Genomic DNA, 18,664 nt, shown 5'->3' on the forward strand with positions numbered 1-18,664 from the left:
TTGTGTGGTCTACAAACACAAAATAGTCTTAATATGGTGGGAAGTGTAGATAAAATGCAGTCAGGCTCCAGCTCCCTTCCTGGCTCCAGCACAGTCCCACTGAAAGGAGCCATTCAGCCTATCCAACAGCTGTATCACCAGTCAGATGTGCTAATTCCAACCCCTCCTACTCCTCTCACCCCGGTCATACCTACCGCTATCAGTTAGGAGTCACTGCCACTCTGAGCTCCCCTCCAGCCTCTCTGACTGCGACAATCCCTGAAGCAAATGGGATTGCCATCCTGGAAGTCAATGTGCTGCCCAGGCCATGTGAGCTGCCGCCATCAACTGGGCAGCTAATTAATTCATTTATCTGCACTAATGAACTAAGCAGCTCATTAGTGCAACTAAAACAATTATTAGTGTACAGTAAATGCCAGCAAAGCAAAGTTCTGCAGCCCAAGTGCCTGTAACACTGGATTAATGACTGCTCTGCACAATGTGCAAGGAGCAAGCACAATGGAATCCCAGGGATCTTCTTGCTTCTTATTTTCTGCCTATTTGCACAGGTCCCTGATGTCATGACCCAGAGCATCTTCCTCCCCCCTAAACTTCCAAAGGCTGATCAGCTCTGTGAATAAAGCTGGAGCTGCCTCAGTAGCTCTGCTAAGATATCTTGGGGAGAGGTTCCCCCCCTCCCCCCCTTCCTGCCCTCAGCTCCCTTCTAAGCTGAGGCTCTCACCCTCACCCCCTGCCTGGGGTCTGTCTCAGCTGTGTCACACGACCATGCCCATTCTTGGCTGTGGATCCCCTTGATCCAAACCCTGATCCACAGACTGACATCCCAGCTGACCTTGGCCAGACCCCAGAGGGACCTGACGTCCTCAGAGGCAGTGGGACAGGCAGGGCCTGGCTGACAAGGAATGCCCAGAGCCTGCAGCTCCTGGTTCCCCAGGCAGCCATCAGCCCACACTGCACTTTGATATTTAGATTTAGTAACTGTATGACAACTTTATGTACTGGGAAATAGACATTTCCTAAATGTTCTAGAAAATCTCAAAGTAAGAAAACTAAAAAGCACGCTATATAGACATGTATAGCTACCCAAGGAGCAAAGGCATGTACCTCTTAATTGGGATTTTAAACTTCGAGAATCAAATAGTAGCTCAATTGCAACTCTTAGCATCTTAATATATCCACCTGGAGAATTAAAACTTACAGAGAATTAAAATTTATTTCCTATCAGAACAAAACCATGGAGGCTGGGTTTGTTTCCAGTGGAAAGCTATTGTGACTTGCAGTCAAAACATGACATCCACTCCATCAACCATCTGAACTGCAGGCAGCAGCAGTTCTATTCTAAAGAAAGCCATCTTTCCATTAGCTTTAGTTGTGTGGGCAAGGCACTCTAAAATAGCTGCTCTTCCTGGTGCATCAGGGTCACAGCAGAGTTTTTCAGAATGAATAGCACTGTAATGGGGCCATTTCTGTTTGCCTTTCTAACCAAGTTTCTCAAAACATGTTGTGCACGAGAAAAGTCAAGCAGTTCTTTACTCAATGCCAGTAGTACTTTTTCTCCTGCTCACAGATTTAGGCAGTTTGCTTGCAACCTTCTCAGATGATTTCTACTCCAGGAAGAACAGTGGATATTCAGCTCTTGCTTATCACAGAAGAGCTGGGAAAGCACAATTAAAAGGAGGGGTCAACAGTGGAGAGTACCACAGAAGCTGCAGGCTTTGTAAATAGTGTGTAAGGGACTGCCTACCACTGCTGAAACGCACTCTAATTCACTTTGGAAACCGAGAGCTCATTCCACACCTAAAACAAGTCAATACCCTCATAGCCCAGATAAATTGCATTGGTTCTGTTCACACAGTGCAGGATTTGATGACAAGCACCTCACAGCAGCCAGAGGGGAGCTCGCTCAAGGGACCTGCTTTTCCGACTCTCCACTTCCTGATAGCAATCCATGGCCAAGGCACCTGTACTCCAGAGGGTCCAGGTTATCCCAACACTGCTCCCTGCTGCATCTACACAGGGACCTCTGTCTGGGTCCCTGTCAGTGCCCGCATAAGTCAGTCGTGAGCCTTTGCCCCTTCCAGATACTGCAGCAATTTCAGATTAGGCATTTTTGTCAGTGGCAATCTGGTCAAAGACAGCTTGGCAAGTCCTGTTTTATTGCACTGATCCTCTTGAAATCACAGAGGATCTATCAGTAAATCCTATATAGGCACCCATTTGATTTTAGCATCACCTCCACTGAAAGTCATGGAAAGGTCTTCATGAGTTTCAACAAGTGCTAAATGTCCTGTCACCTCAGATCTGTTACAATTCTGAACACACAAAGGTGAGGGCTGTGCTGTCAAAATCACCATGGGTGCCAGAAGAGGAATGCAAATTCCTCAGTCACTGGGTCATCACAGCACCATCCACACAGAAACTGGGAACGTCCTGTATGCAATACCTAGAGATGTTACAGGTGCATACATAAGCACCGTGTAAAAGCCAATCAGTGCTGCGAGCAATAGGCCCAGAAGACCCCAAAAGATTCATATCAACACTTTGAAATCCATCAGGCAGCAGCCATGTGCTGATTGTCTAAGTACTACCAGGTGTAGAAGACAAATTCCAGAGTGACACAACAAATGAAAAAATGGGGCCTCAACATAGACAGAAACAGCAACACTTTTCACATTACTGTTTGCACTAAAGGCTCATTAAAAAGGGAGGAAAAAAAGCTTGTCAGACATAATGTGAGAGCACCTTCAAAGTGGGTATCTTGGACAAAAAAAGCATTAAGAGTATTTGAGACAGTCTCAGAGCATGCACCAGGAACTGCAGGCATTAACTTCATTTCAGATTTTTTCATCAGTTACTACACCTTGGGAAATTGTTCAATTCCAAATGGATGATGTTAAAATACAGTTTAGATAACCATTAATCCAAGTACTACAGATTCATACTCTGTATTTTTATCTATCTTTTGAGTGCAATGCATGAATGATGCCATGCTAGGGTGGCTTCATACAGGTTTTTTCAGAGAATACACTCAGATTGTTCTAGAACACTTGTTCTCCCCCTCACAGAGACACATGGAAGATAAGCAATTTTATTAAAAAATTCTGAAGGGCCACCTTTTTGCTTTTCAAAAGCTTTGAGATCTTAAATCTGATGAAAATTAATCACATGCAAATGTGTAACCATTCCAAGATTCAGCTCACTTCCTTGTATACAGCTGCACTGATTTTTGCCCCCTGCTAGGTAGTCAGGAAATTTCTTTGAAGGTTGCTGTTAATACTTCAGTTAGCATTTTAGGATTTGAGGTTGGGAAGTAAATACATCTTTGAAGCTTGATGTATCAGGTGTGAGGCTTGAATCACAACATGATTAACTTTGTCCATCAAAACAGCCCTGAGCAGTCACACTGAGCTTTTCAACTTGTGGAATGGAAAAATCAAAACAGGATAAAATACTTGACACAGAAGTAATTGGTAATACACTGACAGCACAAAACTTTGAGCCCATACACCTCTCCATAATTCACAATAGAGGACTCTATGAGCTGGGTTAATAAAGGTATGTCCTTAAAGTGAAGACTCAGAAATCAAACTAAAATATGCCCCAGACTAGGGACAGGTATGTTGGAAAAGCCAGGCAAAGCCTCTGTGGCGGTGTTTCAGCTGCCAGGACCTCACAACAGCAACTGCACTGTCATTCAGCACTTCTGAGCTTCCAAGAGGAAATTGTAAGGGAAAAGGACAGCAGAGAGGATAAGAAAGATGAATTTAAAATGCACATTTTATCTTTTTACTCAGAAAACCGGTGTTCAAACAATAACATCTACACTTTAGAGATAAAGGTGAAGCTGCAGAGAAGAGCCAAAATCCATTAGTACAATGAGTGTTTCCAATTTTAGCAGGGACAAGCAGAGCCCCTCCACACAGAGGTTAGCTAAACAGTTATTTTAAGGACTCACTATCCTTAGTGGAAAATTAATAGAGCAAGTGTCAAAAGCCTTTCATGATTTCAAAAATTAGAACAGTCTGTCTCCACTGGGTACCTGTCCTGCATAGAGAGCCTTCACCTACTGAAATGTAGAGTGGGAAGTTTATTCAGCACCTGGAAATTAGCACAGCTGTGCTGGAATTATATCATCCACATCTCAATCACACATTGCATTTGAGGAGTGCACTGCCTCCCTAGAACAACACCATTCCTCTGCTCAAGCCACTGGCACTCACAGCAGTAGAACATTAAAAATACAGCCACTTAGAGAATCACCACACACTTTGGAACCCTCCCTTGCTGGAGAAGGCACAGGCAGTTATTAAATCTGAACAAACAGTGGAGAAAGGAAAGGGAACAGTGTGCGCATTTGCCAAATTTTAACCTAAAGGCAAACTCCCAAAACTGAAGTGTGGACTCTGTGGGGACTAAAGGTTTTGCTAATCCTTTTGGGGGAAATCAGGCGTATTTGAAGGTAGAACAATGCTTACAACATGCATGGCTCAGAGGAACATTTAATGCTTGCTTCTACATCTCATTTGACTCCTGCAAGAAGATGAACAAACTTTTCTGGGTGTTTCTTAGGGAATATTTTATTTATTTATTTTTGCATCATCTCCACAATAATCTGTAGTTTTGATATGCTAATAGACTGTTGTTGGTATAATTAATTTAGCTATAAAGCTGTTATTGAAAGTATATTGCACAAGAAAGGGACATTTCACATATCACATGTCTAGATATTCACCTCCACATGCCAACATTATGTACAGCTGCACTTCAAACCTCATTTTGGTTTGATTATGCGAGTAATTTATTCCTAAAACAACAAAACCAGCAAAATCCCCACTTTTTAAAGTTAAGCCTCAAGAAACCTATTTGAAAGTTAACCTTGAAAACAGTTTTACAATTAATTTGAATTAGGTTTCTATTTAGCAGCTAAAATAATTTCCTCTAAATGGCATTATGCCAAATGTGATCTCGATTCCCTATTCTAGGGGCAGAGAGCTCATGACTATAAAATAAGTGACAGATCCAAAGGCTGTAGTGTGCTGCAAAATGGATCCTGAGGGAAAATAACTTACTGCGGATATGGAAACGAGATACTTTTTTCTTTTTCTCCCCCCTTAGAACAGCAGTAGCTCTGCATCCAGGGGATGCTCTGCACTTCGCTCCTAAATTAAAAAACCCAGGCTGGATGAGCACATGATGAAATTGCTCGATACCGAGGAACGGCACATACGTTCTTTGGGATCTTAAAATAATCTCCCAAGGGAACATTGTGGTTCTTCTTTGAGGCTCAAGACTACATGAATGCCAAATGTTTCCATGTACTGACTAATCCAGAGCTATCCATTATTCTGCTGGCCTGCTTCCAGTTCTAAGTCCCTTTGTTTTTTCTTGGCCCACTTGAACCACTTGTTGTCCCTCAGGTTTGCTACACACACACCAGTGGGAACAGGTTTTCCTTCTGGGAAGCTGCCACTAAAAGACATCTTTCAGTGGTCTCTCTTCCTTTAATGCACACAGAGCTACCTTGCCTTAGTACTTTCACTCTGAGCTATTCTAAGCATTTAGGTCCAATCCTGAATGCATTTCTCCATGTGTTACTGTGAGCAGGTGAAATACAAGAATTCCTAATTGTTATTCAAACTCATGGAATCAACATTCTCCTCTTTTTAGGTATGACAGTCCTTCAACTCCAACTGCAGTGGCCTAAGTAGTTAAAAAAGTCCACACTATCACAAAAATATGCAACACTGAATAGTGTCACTATCCAGAAGTAACAGAGCTGCTGTGACTCGTGAGCTGGGAGAAAAGCCATCAGAAGGTAAAGTTTTCAAGGAAAAGCCAGATCTTTAATTGAAACCTTCCACAGAGACTTTTGGGCAGAAATGTCAGTTTCTGAATAAGCACTAAATGCCTGAAACATGATAACTGTAAGCCCAAAATGAAAATACAAGAGAAAGTTCCACTACACACCTCTGATTATGTAAAAGACCAGGGAGAAATGACTTTGAGGCACTTTGATGACAATTCATAGCTGAAATAACGTCACCTAGGGATGAATTGCCTTTATCAAATCTCAGTTTCCCTTGTGAAGATAGGCCTAATTTACTGACCTTCAAAGCACTAATTTCAATCATTATAGTTTCAGCCTGTACATTTCCTATAAAGGAATTTTTGAACTTTAAGAGGTTCATCATTATCATCTCTGCTTGAATCAAAAACACCCCAGTAAAACTCACTTTTGAGCTCCACACTACTTTATAATAATTCTGTAATATTTTTCTTTTATAAGTCTAATTGATTACAAGTTCAAAGCTTTAAAAACTGCATTTAAGACTGCCACACTTCAGTCTTAGCAGATTGTGACTATTTAGGTGAACTGCAATCTAAAACACTGGCAGGGCAATGGCCAGTTAGGCAGAGCTGCAAATATCACCTGCAGTTTGTCAGTCACATCCAAAATACTAAAATCTTTGGAAACTCACAGGAATGTAGCAACTGCTAAAAATTTAAACTGATGTTTGTGGATACACAAACGTTGAAGGTAGGAAATATATTCTGGATGCTTTAATTCCTATCTAAGACATACAATGCTGAATTCTGATCTGACCCTGATCCCTCCTGCCTGCATTATCCTCATGCTCCACTCCTGGTTTCTCTTAAATCTCTGGCTCTTGAGATTTGTAGAGCATTTAGAATTCATTCTCCTATTTCTCCCACACAAATCTTCAAAAGTATCCAATATCCAAAGAATTAAATAAAATCTATTCCATGTGCCATGGGGTTTTGTTTTTCCCATACCATTTGAGTCCTCTTCTCCTTTTCCTAAAATACACAGCAGTCTTGGCAGAATAGAATTGGGATCAAATCCCTTAATTAAAAACAAGCATTTATTCACTTACATTTGACAAAAAATACCTGGATATTCCCATTTAAGCAACTGCTTTGTGCCCATAAATTAATATAGTCACAGTTAAAATATAGTTTCCTAAGTTCCACTATCCTTCTAAAGATAATGCGATCTATTAAAAAGAACTCTTGTTTCATCAGCAAGGCCTCTGATAGGACAGATTTGCATTGCTGGCTTTCATTTCTCCTTGGATGTTCAGAGGCAACATCCCTCTTTCCAATATTTATTCATTTTTAAGTACTTATCCACAGTGTGTATTGCAGGAACTTGTTTTCATCAGCAAATCAAGCAGAACTGATAGAATATGCAAAAAGTAGTCTAAAAGGAAAGCACTGGCATTTTTCAGTACTCCATTCATTTCAACATCTGCATCCAGGATTTCACTGGAGTGGATATTTCTCTTTTCTCCCATGAACCCAGCATATCAGCATGACTATCAGTCCCAGATTGCTCATCTGAGAACACACCACAAAGGGAACTAGTGACTATTTGTCTTTAGTAACAATGAAAATTGGATCACTTGAGGCAGTCTGGGATGAATTGTGCCATCCATTTGCAGGAGAGAAGCAATAAAAACTCATTGCTTCTTTCAAAGAGTTTCTGGTTTTCAGAAAACATGGGGTCTAACACTGTCATTCAGTAAATGTGCTATTACATTTACCCAAAAACTGAGCACAGTTTTTGGAGAAAGCTGCTTTTAAGAAATGATGAATTTCCACAGGATGCTTTGAGTACTTGTATGTCAATAAAACAAAACAGAAAAGGTAGTTTTCCAAGTATTGAAATAAAGTTACTCTGTACTGAAGCTTTTTAAAATAACTTCTTATAGAGGTATTTCAAGAACAATGAGAGCTGAATTAGGATGGTACCCACAGAACCACAACTACTGAAGGAACATATGGATCTACCTTAAAAATGATAAGTGGCCATGTCATTGCTGATCAATAACCCTCTTTCCTAATGAAAAAATATTCAAATACAACAGTAAAACCCTCAGGAGTATAGAATAGTTCTCTTATTTATCTTCTAGAGAAAGCTTTTTATCAGTGCTCCTCCATCCATTTACAGACAGGGAAGCAAATGCGAGGGGAATTGTTGAGTGCCAGAAGGGAGCAGAGCCCTTCCTCCTCACCCAGCCACGCACCTGAGGCAATGCCAACTCAAAGCAGGCATCTCTTCAAGCAGTATCTCAGCAGAAACAGGCTAATTTTAACAGTTCTCTTCTTTTAAGACATGCACATGTGCTCCATTGTATGATCTGACATTCAAAGCTGACTAAATTATACAGTGATCTTAAGATATTTTCAGTAACACTTATTTTACAGCTGGAACATGCCTGACAAGTAGCCTGCAGAAGCTTTACAGCTCAGAACTTATTGAAGTCTCCAGTATTTTTTTATGTTTCCTTCTCCTTTGTGTCCTTGTGTAACAGACTCAAAGTCAACAGTGCTTGATTTAAAAATAAAATTCAGAATCCAAATTCACAGAGGAGAACATTTGATTTCCAATGCTCAGCCTGATTACCTTTTTAAACCTGGCAAAGAGCCTAATTCTCTTGAGTTTCAAGGAGATGCAGGATACAAAGTGCTCATTATTCACAGGGCATTTTAAAACCACAGTTTATTCCAATAGGAGCTTCCTGGTTGCTCACCCACTCTTGGGCCAGAAGGTGAAAGAGCAATTTGAAGGTCTGGCTGTTCCTATTCTCTCCATGCCCCTGGCTGGTCACCCCAAAAAAAAAAAAGCAGGCAGGGATGCCTTTTCCATGCTTCCAGGTGCATCCATTACTCTCTGGTGGCAGAGAGTGACACAGGCATTTTCACTCCTTCCAAAAAATGTACAATAATTAAAATCTCAACCTGTCACCATGCCTTGCACAATTTCCATGTCCTTTTTTAGCATTTTTCTTCCCTTCAATTTACTGCAATAAAAGTAAAGCATTAAGAAGCTGTGTTTTGACAAGAAAAGTCAAGACAAGACTATAGAACTGTTCCTTTTAAAGTAATTATCAAAGTCCAAATTCATTTTAGCAAGAAAATCTGATCTTTAACCTGGTAATTAATGGAGATGATTCCAGAAAGAGCTCATTTTTCATATAGTACAATGACAGATCTTGTTTCCATAAATGAGGTGAAAAGGCTGATGCTGCCAAGTTTCAGCCAACAAAGACTGTTTAACACCAGGGCCTCCAAGAAGTAATTTTATTTCCCATGTTTATGTACAGCTGAATTTTCTCTTGGGCAGAGAGCAGACTGACTGTCAAAAGCTGTCACTTCCAAAATCCAGACACAGCACATTTTGTTATATTTGATTTATTCCCCTTGTTTTCAAAACTAACTAAAAATGCTGCTGAAGATGCAGGCAGATAATTTAGTTTGTAATTTTAATAGTTTCACTTCGGGTTGTATTGTCATTTATAATGCATACAAGGGCACAAGGTGACAAGTTGATTACTTCTCTAGAAGCAGCAAAAGAAACTCTAAATATGCATTGGAGTAACAGCCACCAAGACTCCAGTACTGAGCTCAAATATATCCCAAGACAAAAACAGCAGGTTATTAACACACTATTTAGTTTTAGTAAGACACATTCCTCATGGTTGAGGTCAAAGTTTAACTGCAATTCAAGACCTACAAGGAATTGTCCCCTAAAGTTCCAACTTCTTAAAACACATGTGGTTTTAAAAAAAAACAAAGAAAAAAGTATCCAATCCAAATGAAAATTTAAGTCTAATGTACATAATGATACTGAGCCCATTGCTTTGATGCCACTAAAAATGGGAATGTTAGAAACCAGTCCACTGCAATCTGTGAAACTCTGCCAAGGTAAAGTGTCTCTGAACAGAGTTCATCAAGGACTCAGCATGACAGATCATTCAAGTTTACACTGTCCTATAGCAATTGTCTCAGGACTGGAAGAGTCCCATTAAAGCAAGTTGTAGAAGTGATTTCTGCCATAAGGAACTGGGGGAGAGAAGGGGAGAGACACCACTCAAGTATCCAATAAAGAGTATCACTGGGCTGCACACTTATCAAGTGAAATAAGGTTCACCAACACACATTTCTCTTACTAAAGCAAAGTCAAGGCAGAAAATTTCCAAACATTAAAAAACTCAAGTCAAATATCTGAATGCTTAGAATGATACTGTATTTTCTGGAGCTGATGGATCTTGAAAGAGGCTTAGCCCCACATTAGGGGTTTTTATCCCTGAAGGAGAGTACACTTAAATCTGTTTAATGCACTTTCATGTAGGCATCTTGATCTTACATTTTTAATTGTTTCATGTTAAGCTTTCTGAATAAATCTTAAAACACTTTGGGTCAGACTTTGTGAACTATAAATGAACTCTTTGCATATTTCCCTTCAACATCCCTTCCAGACTCTCTTCCCTGTACTACTCCCGAACTAAAGCAGAGTGCAAATTATATTGAACAAGTCAGGTAAAGGTGATAAGCACATGAATAGTGAAAGGAAACAATCACACAGATGACAATTCCCAATTCTTGCCTCAGCCACGCAGAGATGAAAGGATGGATGTGAAAAGGCTCTCTAGGCAACTTGGCCTTGAGAGGCTGCCTGAACTCCAGCAGTATCTCCAAACCACAATATGATTTGGAGTGATGCTTAAAGTTCAGCATTCTGCCTCCAGCCTGTGATCCTTCCTTTCATAGTGAGGACATCTCTGTGGGTACTCTTCCTCTGCCATACCAGTTCCAGGCTTAAAGTTTGCTCCCTCCCACTTTTACTCTGGCAACATGGAAGAGGCAGGGTAGAAAAGCAGTGATCTCATCTTGAGCCTCTGCACTCCATTTATGCCGGTGACCTACAATTTCAAACATAAAGCAAGTTGAGAAAATCCCCTTCACTTTGTACACACAGTCAGATAACGATGTTCTCCCAGACTGATTATCCTCTCAGGAAGCCTGGGCACTTATGCACTCCTGGAAACAGTGAGCACTGAATGCTGCCTTTCTGACCTGGTGGTGTTTCCGCCCCCCCCACATCAACAGATATATTTGCCATAGCACTAGCCCATACAGCTCTCAGTGCCTTCCATTAAGTGCAGAAATGGAAATGTCAAGAAAGCTTATTACTATTTACCCATTTACCCTTGAAGCACTCTGCACTTCTATTTGTCTCTCATTACAAGCTAAGGAAGTGCATGAATTGCCTGGTACCTGTACCTTGCAGAGAACTGAATGTAAGGATTCACCCTAAAATGCTACAAATAAACACAGGATACTGAAACCACCCCCCCCAGGCATCAGCTTAGCATCAGAAAACAGCTGAAGGATAATGTAAAGGGTCTCTAGAAATATGGATATGGCTAAACAGATATTTGGAAGCAAACCCTCAGTGAAAGGAGACAGAGCCAGCCACTCTACTTGCTGCTATAGATGTGCTTCAGGTTAAAGAGACCTTTGGGAATAAAGCCTTGGGAAGAGTAGGACAAGCAAGTTCTCCAAAGTCCACAGTCCTGCTAAAGAGGAAGCACATCCAACACTCACGTATAAGCTTACACCACACAAGAAGGCTCAGCCAAGATCAGTTCCCCCCCCTGCCCCCAGGATGTGGACACCATCACTGGAGGTTTTCAAGCTGCAGCTGGACAGGGGCTTGATGATCCTGTCTCTGCTCCCTCTGCCATGACAGGCTGGAACTTTTGAGGGCCTTTCCCACCTCATCTCTCCTATGACTCAATTATTAAAATAGCCCCTTCACCTCCTCTGAAGCAGAGTATTTTTCCACAGTGACTTAAGGCTTGATTTGTCACCAAGACATTTCAATGCCAGTGTTGCTTCCCTGTCACTTTGAAGAAAAATTGAGAAAACCTTCAGAGTTTCCAAGACTTCAACAAAATTGCTGTTCAGGATCTGAACTGTGGCTCTCTAGCAGCACCAGCAAGGAAACCAAGCTCAGCCTGAAAACAGAATGCCATTACCAGGGGGCTGATAGCCTAAGGGAGGCAAAATCCACTTAGCAGGAGGTTCTATCTTCAATTTGCCATGCTGTAATCAGCTGTTGACAAACTGTTAATTGACTGGAGCTCAGCATCCACCAACACAAGCAAGTGTTGAGGAGGACATGGGTTGTCTAGCTGGATGCATTCCTAATCTGTCATCACATTTGCAAAGGCTAAGTACACAACTGGTTCATCACACAAATGGAAATCACCTGCTCCAAGCTGTCATTAACATACTACAGTGCCAGCTAACTGGGAGAGGGGTAGGAAGTACATGCAGAGCAGGAATTTACTTCCACTTCATAAATCAGCCCAGCTTCCACCACACTCAGTGGAGCAGCACTTGGTCAACAAAATACTAAAAGAGAGGAGGGGGGGAAAAAAAAAAAAGGAGCTATCAAGTTCTTGCAGTACTAGATCTAGGAGGCCACAGATCTTAAGCAAAAGCAGGAACTACATTTGTAATATTAAGCTCACTTCAGTGGTGGAATCTTCTGCTAAAGGATCCAAGAACTATGAACGAGTTCAAACGCAGAAAAAATTCACTTAAGTCCATTGCTGATAATTAAAGATAAATTAAATGCTCCAGAAACCCCTGTTGCTACAAAATATTACACACAGGCCAAACTTGTACTCTTTCCTTAAGAAATCATTATTAGCCTGCATTGAGACAGGACCCTAAGTTTGACAGAAATTTGTCTGATCCAGCCTTGCAATTCTTATATTGAAGTTTAGTCAGATGAGAAAGAGGAACCTGGTCTGAGAGTCCTAAGAGGGAACTAAGGAAAATTCCACAAACTCACTTAATCTTAGCAACTTTTTTTCTCTCAACTCCATTAATTCAGGATGAGTTGGCACAGGGTATTTGCTGTAATTTCCAATTAGTACAGCAGTAATATTAACATTCCTCACTAGGGTATTCTGATACACAAATGTTTTCAAAGGCACTCACCTGTACAAAGCACCAGTGATGCATACAGCATTAGTGACCAATAGGAATAAAGGGAATATACTGGAAAAATCCCTCAGCTTCTGTTTAGTGTCATACAGCTTGTCAAGTACATCTGAACACAAAAATAAACTTTTAAAAAGCCAGAGTGTTTCGAACCAGCCCCCTGCCTCAGTCAGGGAAATCTTTCCAAATAAAAAACAGGCTGCAAAATTCCTATTAGCAAACACAACACTAACATTTCTCCTCACATGAAGACTAGCCAATGGAAATGGAAGAGCAGTAGGTATTTGCTGTGTCCAAATGAATAAAGCACTGAGATGAAATGCAGAAAACACAACAGAGTTGTTAGAACAACCCAGTGAAGGAAGCACATTTAACTCTGCTCTACTCAGATAAGCTTGAAGGCCTTGGGCTACACCAGTCATTCTCTATTTGCATCAGCTTCACTACCTTTAGTGAGGTATTCAGGACAACAGTATATTTGGGGTGTGCACATAGTATTTTGTACAAGAAGGCCTATTTTGTACAAGAATGGACCTTTTCAAGCCTCTTAAAACCAGATGCTGCAAAAGAAACTGTTTGGTTTCCCTTACCTTCATTAACATTAAACCCCTCATAATGATACACTCCCCTGGATGCTTTGAGACACCAACAACTGAACTGAGACTGCAAAGCAGTTCAAACATAGCAAGACATATTGCAAACTGCTACAAAACAGCAAGAGGCACTGGCAGAGGGAAAGGTATTAATTTTCAATCAGAAAGGAAGGAAATTTTTGATCTGAAGAAATATTTTTACTGAGCAGTTATCCATATAAAGTAGAGTTACACACTCCCATTGTTTTCTCATGCCTCATGAAAGCTCAGAAGTCCAAACCTCCTCTCTAACTTCTCTCCTTCTAGAGTGTATTTTACCAACCAATCGTTCCATTTCCTCAGAATAAAAGCAGGTTGACAGCCAAAGCTGTGAAAGCAGCATGGCAATCTTATTAAATATGCCAGGTTTGCTATGCTACCCTGCAGAAAAATACAAGGTGATGCTAATTAGAATCCAACCATAAGCAGCTGGGTGAATCAGATGAATGCTGAAACTGCAACACTTCCAGAAGCTTTAACTGCATCTGGCCTAGGTGTACTAATACATCCACATTCCTTATCTGATTTCTCCAGGAACCTGCTGATAATTCATGGAAATTCGCTGCTCTGCAAATGGGTGCTTGAGATGAATATGACACCTGCAGTCATACTTTTAGAGCAAACATACAAGACACACAAGAAACTCTGACTATTGACAGCATTAAACATCTCCCTTCTCAGCTCTCTTCTCTTGAGGAACCCTCAGTAATCACCATTCCACTGCAGGCCGAGAGTAGGTTCTTTCAGAAGATTAGTTTGGCCTGCAGTAATCTGTTCCTCTGAACAGCCTATTCTGAAGTACAGAGGCAAATCCCACTCTCTAATCCTGTTGGTTTCAGTGACAGGAGCCTGTGACAAGCACACATCCCAGTATAACAGGATGGAGCAGCTGCCATTTGAGAAGCTTTGTCCCCTTAAACTAAAAAAACCCCAAACAAAAAACTTAATGCAAATTGCCCACATCCAGAAATTTTAAAGCAAGTGCAGATGCTTCCCCATGTTACTAAAATGTCAGAAAAACAGCTTTTCAAATTTACGCTCTTGTCCTCCACAGTTTCATTTGACCCCCTTGTTTATCCCTCTTCTCACAGTAGGTAGCAGCAAAAGCTGTGCAACTCCTTGAGCAGGGTTAAGGCAGGATCTGAGGAAAACCCCAGCATAGATCTAACCAGAGCAACACCTCACAGGATACTAGTTAAAAATCACAAAATTCATCACCTACCTCAAGCACATCAAGAGGATGAACCAGACACATGGGCCATCATCACAGAAGCAACAGGAAACAAAATTGCAGGTTAGGCACTGAAGAGACATATAAAGCACAGCCAGAGACCAACACTCCTATAGCACAACTCCAGTCACCACACAAGCCCCAAGCTTGAGCTTAAATATGGCCCAAAGACCTGTGGGAAAGGTGTGGGTGGGGGCCCAGGTGAAGCTGATCAGGACCAACAGAGTTGATTGGCGCTCTCAGGGCTCTGGTGCTGCTGTTTCATTTTAAGTCCCCTCTGTAGCATACCTTTTTTTTTCTTTTTAAAGAAGGTTCTGGCTCTTACTTTGCTGAGAAACAGATTATTTAAAAGCTATCTAGTGCTTTTGCTAGAGACTCTTAGAAAATAGGAATGCAATGTAGAAATAGCAGATTGATCCTGCAGTAACCCCAAGGGAGAGGTTACACTTTCTTTGCAGTCCCCCAAGGTTTGATATTTTGCTTGATATTTTTGTTAAGGGATAGTGCTGAACCCCAAAAGAAATTCTGGGCCTAGAATACATAATCCTTCTTAGGCAAAAGAAGTAGCCAGTAGCTGTTACCAGCCAAAAAAGTTGTAATTGTCTGGCCTTTTGTTCACAGCATGGATTTTACTGGGAAATACTGAACCACAAGTAGCAGCAAATGGTAGGCAGACAGTTAAGAGGACTTACAAAAATGTCTGTTACGTTTCCAATTGACAGCCCTCTGTTTTAGAGAATGACAGCAGAGCTCATTTCTTAGGGTGTGGTGGGACTTGCCTGACTCCCTACAGATCCTTATGACTTTTTTTTTTTTTTTTTTTTTTTTGCTCTCTGCAACAGAAATCACTCGGTTGCATTTAAGAAATTGCTTGGAAGGTTCATTAGTTTTAACATATTTTTTACTTTTCTCTAAACTGCAACAGAGTATTCTTTTCTTCTACCTCAATGAGGCATTTAATTCCGCTTCTTCCTAAACAAGTGTGAAAGGAGGACCAGGAGTGCTGTCAGAAGCTGTGATTTAAAAGGACATGTTTCTTGCGTATGGATCTGTGTTTAAATCAAAATGAAACTATAAATTTATAGTTATAGTTTGCCAAAAGTACAATGCCTTATGAAGCCAAATCAGGAAGTAATCTTCCTATCTCTGTGGCCAAGGCTCTGTCAGTGTTACAAGTGTCAGTGTCTGATCAGCCACTGAACGTGGCTTGTTTCAAGATGTCTTTGGCTTCAGGTTTGCTCTCTTGGTGGTTTTCTTTCACAAGTGCATCTCCAAGACAGAAGAAAAACGTCTGCCTGTGGGATTTGAGACATAAACCGAGAAGGCCATAATTTTCTTAGGCTTTCCCATTTTTTCCTATTCATTTATCATGGAAAAAGTCACAGAAATGGGACAACAAAACGTAAAATATCAGCTTAGAGAATATCCATCACTTTCAGTATAGGGCTCTCCCGGAATAAGCCATATAAAACTATGTATTTATACCCATTAGATTGTTATCATACATAATCCACTTATTAGAACTGGTTTACATTGTCCACTTGTGGAGCTGAACAGTACTTAACAGGAGAAGGATGGCAAATGACACTCTGAGCACTTACCAACTTCAACATATTCCATATAAAGCCTGCTATTTCTAGATATCTGCTAATGCATTCTTTGGCAAAAGGGTAGCTCTGAAAGAAACTTTTAAATCAGCCCATATCATCAGCCCACACTTCAGATAAATGTGCACTGTCTATGGTTTTCCTTTTCTTTCAAAAGGAAAGTCTTATCTTTACTTTGTGCCTGAGACTCTTGGTTCTAGGGCTGGATCACAAGTGCTCTGCTCAGGAACGCCCCCAGATCGAAATCAATGATTTTCCTTGTGGGGATCACCTTAATTATCAAACCGTATGTCTGAAAGTTGCAATAGGCTTAAATATTTATGGACACTCTGGAAGCTGCACTTAATTATGGGTTGCTGATTGTATATGTGAAGATTTCTGTGGCCTTGGCAAACAAAAGTCTAGAATTTCACCTTCCTGTAAGTTTGAGTAGCCTTTTCTTTTTTTTGCAGACAATTTGCATTTTAAAATATTTCTGCTTTCATGTGGCTCAGCAACAAGATACAGTTTCTCAGTGGAACAATCTGCAGCCTAATCCAGCAGTGACTCCTCAAGCAAGACTCCTGCCAAATCCAACAGCTTTGCAGAACAGGGACTGCCACAGCAGGCCCATGATCACTGTCCTACTACCTGAAAGACAAGTGCCACCCCAGGTGACAAACTGCCTAAAAGGGTCTTTTGACAGCAGCAGTGTTTGGGCCTCTGGCAACTGTCAGCCCCAGCAGCTGCCCAGTGAGCTCTGGGAATGTTCTGTACCAGATGGAGCCTGGCCTGCAAGCAGTTGTCTGAGTGGCCCATTTTCCTTGGCACCTGTAGAGAGGCATTTGGTCACCAGCAGCAGAGGGGACTCATAAATTACACTAACAGCATAGGGGATTCATAAATGCACCCTTGCCCAGGCTTATTAATCTGTACTTTTGTACCTCTTTTTGGAGCAGAGGTATTTCTGTGACCACATAAATTACCATGACGTGTAAGCAATCTTTACATTCCATTTCATAGGAATTCTGCAGCCTGGTAATAAAATCACCTTTGTTCAGCTGCCTCTTCTTTCACCTGGATTTTTCATTATGAAAAAGTTATTTTTCTGGACCAAGAATTTTGAACTCCACCTGCTTTACACTGCAGTATAGAAAACTTTTTTGATTGACTCCAATTTTCACTCAACTAATTTATCATAAAATCACCCCCCTGATTTTAGACTCTAACTGCAAATGATCTTGTTCTTAAAATTTCAGGAACAATTTGAGATCATTGTCCCAAGAATAAATAGCCTGAAATGTCTATTGGACACTACTGATGCAAGATAAGTGCTGAGTTAAACTCAGATTATATTGCATGTAATTCTTCTTTCAAATAACTTATTTTCAACAGTCTCTGTGAAAGGGAGAGTGAGGAGAATTACAGTGGCAAAGCTATGGCACAATATAGTTATATAAATTGCATTTCTAACATCCAGTGGGGATTTCAGGAAGTTTCTTTGTACAGGTAGGTTTTTCCAGTGCCTTGCAACAACCCTGTGCAGTTGTTACGTTGTTTAAATGGTTGCCAGGAAGAAAAAAAACAGGCTGAGCATTAGTTGTCCTTGGTCCACATCATGCCCTGGTAAGTGGGAAAGGAACAGGAGATCTGGTTAAACAGTAGGTCCAGGATAAGGATTTTATACCTGTTTTGAAATACCTGGAGATGAACATTACTTTCTAAAACTTGAAAATTATTAGAGAAGACTGTCCCCATAGCAGCCTCAGAAGACTGGAATACATATGAAGGCAGAATATCCATTAATTGTTCAGATGGGGGGCAGAAATATTATTTTTCACTGCTTTTAGATGAAGACATATTTTCTTAGTGGGGGAGAGAATGGCTACACACTCTGAAAAGGTAGTGTGGACACAGCAATACATCGGAAAATATATATTGTTTCCTGTATACCCTGCTGCTTTCATCAGAAGTTGCTTAATTCAGCACAAATTCAGATAAATAAATAAGGATATTTGCAAAGGTTGGGATTTTTGGAAGCTTTGCTTGAGAGCAACATGCAGTGGGCATCTGGATTTGTGGCTCTGCTGCAATATGTCTTTGAGATGCTTATCCAAAAACTGACTACAAGCAAGGATTTGGCTTAGGACACAACAGCTTTCATTGTCTCAAACTTGCCGTCTTGTCAGGTGAGCTTTAATTCTTTCTGCAGGAAGCTTTAATGTATTGCAACCTTTAAAATTACAGCATCTATTCTGTGTGTTACAGAGTGCACAGCAGCTCTTCTGCCACAGGACGTCTGTGAGCTTGGCCTGGGTTTCCATCTGCACCTTTGTTTCACTGCTGAGTTCCTGCAGCAGTCCAAGCAGGCTTCAAATGAGTTTGGCATTCCT

General features: G+C 40.9%; 1 long non-coding RNA gene across 1 annotated transcript in view; it reads left to right on the forward strand.

The window, feature by feature from the left end:
• LOC108449382 overlaps positions 1-18,658 on the forward strand; it is a 38,455-nt gene extending 19,797 nt beyond the window's left edge. The window contains exons 2-3 of the long non-coding RNA XR_001865562.1: positions 5,668-5,815; positions 18,540-18,658. This is a non-coding gene — a long non-coding RNA (uncharacterized LOC108449382). The remainder of the gene's footprint in view (positions 1-5,667; positions 5,816-18,539) is intronic.
• Positions 18,659-18,664: the final 6 nt, after the last annotated feature.

This window comes from Corvus brachyrhynchos, unplaced genomic scaffold (genome assembly GCF_000691975.1).
Source record: "Corvus brachyrhynchos isolate BGI_N302 unplaced genomic scaffold, ASM69197v1 scaffold69, whole genome shotgun sequence".
Classification (NCBI taxonomy): Eukaryota; Metazoa; Chordata; class Aves; order Passeriformes; family Corvidae; genus Corvus; species Corvus brachyrhynchos.